This window comes from Nestor notabilis, unplaced genomic scaffold (genome assembly GCF_000696875.1).
Source record: "Nestor notabilis isolate BGI_N333 unplaced genomic scaffold, ASM69687v1 scaffold10278, whole genome shotgun sequence".
Classification (NCBI taxonomy): domain Eukaryota; kingdom Metazoa; phylum Chordata; class Aves; order Psittaciformes; family Psittacidae; genus Nestor; species Nestor notabilis.
This window is the reverse complement of record NW_009939733.1, coordinates 46,032-48,067: the sequence shown is the minus strand read 5'-3', so window position 1 is coordinate 48,067 and position 2,036 is coordinate 46,032. Positions and strand designations below refer to the sequence as shown.

General features: G+C 42.3%; 1 protein-coding gene across 1 annotated transcript in view; it reads left to right on the top strand.

Annotated features, from left to right (window-relative positions):
* Nucleotides 1–2,036, top strand: part of GLTSCR1L (GLTSCR1-like) — a 19,024-nt gene that overhangs the window by 5,621 nt on the left and 11,367 nt on the right. The gene's annotated exons all lie outside the window — the stretch shown is intronic.

The window sequence follows — 2,036 nt, the reverse complement described above, 5'->3', positions numbered from 1 at the left end:
CTGCTGACTGAAGGACAAGAAAGCAGTGTCCACTCTTCCTCCCTTACCCTGATCCAGACCCCCCCAAACTGAATGATTGCTTACTTCCTCTGCTGATTCCAGGTTTGTTTCCTTGGGCAGTCATCAGTCCCTGTTGTAAACCTCCTGAGAGAGTTCCATGGCCATTGCCCTGTTACCCAGCTGTACTTAGTGACTGCTTCCACCTTCCTGTTGTAGTAGTACAGATTAAGAGAGCAGAATATTCATGGAGTCAGCACAAATAAGACTTGGTAAGCAGGTACATGAAGCTGCGGAGGCACTCATTTCTTGTTGAAACTAGTCTGGTGGCATGGGTGGCTGTTGTGAATCTGGCCAGCAGTGATCCACGTGTAAGCTTGGAAGGTCCCTGCTTCCAGCTGATGCACATAGAATTGTTTTTGGATGTTAACCAGTCCTGGGACCAGGGAGTAAAACATGGGATTCTTTATTCCAGTGGGAGAGTTTCAAACTATTAAATCTTGATTGCATGTAATCCTATTTGTTACTACAATTGCTGTTAGTAGTAATAGTTGTATTGTTGGTACTAACTGGAATAGCATTAAATGAAACCACTAAATTACACACTTGTGAAAGATTCCAGATTGGTCATTGCCACTGAAGACAAGTTACAGACGCAGTAGGGAATTCTCCACAGGAACCTAATAGTTGTGAGTCCTAATAAAGCCCTAGTGAGTGATTCCTTTTTACTCTGCCTCATGGTAGCTAGGGGCAGTTGAGAACCTGATCTGTAATTTTGGATGTTCATGTACTGACATTGAGACATTTAAGTTCCAGTTTTAATTCCTTCTATTAACATAAACGTAAAAAGCTTTATTGTAATTTTAAATTATGTTTTGAAAATATTTGTTTTTAAGAAGTGTATCTTAATATTTTAAAACATGAGCGAAGTTTCATTTAAAAATACATAGCCTGATTCTGAAACAGATTGGGGTAAAATACTGAATAAATATGCTTGGAGAACTGAAGTGAGGGTGGGGATGTTATTGCACATGATCCTTAGAGCTTGCAGCATCTTCACACCGTTTGTATGAAGTGAAATAGGTAATGGTTTTAAACTGCCAGAGGGTGGATACAAATGAGCTCTTGGGCAGAAGCTCTTCCCTGGGAGGGTGCTGAGGCGCTGGCACAGGGTGCCCAGAGAAGCTGTGGCTGCCCCATCCCTGGCAGTGTTCAAGGCCAGGTTGGACACAGGGGCTTGGAGCAACCTGCTCTAGTGTGAGGTGTCCCTGCCTGTGGCAGGGGGTTGGAACTGGATGATCTTAAGGTCTCTTCCAACCCAAACCAGTCTGGGATTCTATAAAACAAACATGCACAACCTTCAAGGAGTGAAGGGTTGGAGTATGAATGTGACTGATAATTTCACACCCCCATTTTGCATTTATCCTGATCTAAAAAGAAACTGGATGCTTTTGACTAATTGTTACATGATTTGCAATTTAGAAAGATGTTCTTAGTCTAACTTAAAAATATTGCCACTAGTATTATGCATTTAAATTCATTATTTCACCTGTAGAAACCTGATAATTGTCTAGAGTTTCTCGACATAGATCTTTAGGAAAATCTAACTGAAAATAGGCCAGAGTAAAGTGGCCAGTATTTGCTGTAGTTTCAGTGTTTATAGTTGTCTGCAAATTTTTACTGGCATAAACCACAAAGTCTGTATCATTGTTTTTCTTACTGCTTTGTTTTAAAATTTTTCTAAACAAAGAATTAGAGTAATTCCTTAACTTCATGGAAAGATGATTAGTTTGCACTGTGTGACTGGAAATCATAGAATGGTTTGGGTTGGAAAGGACCTTAAGTTCATCCAGTTCCAACCCCCTGCCATGGGCAGGGACACCTTCCACTAGAGCAGGTTGCTCCACGCCCCTGTGTCCAACCTGCCCTTGAACACTGCCAGGGATGGGGCAGCCACAGCTTCTCTGGGCACCCTGTGCCAGCGCCTCAGCACCCTCACAGGGAAGAGCTTCTGCCTTAGATCTAACCTGAACTTCCCC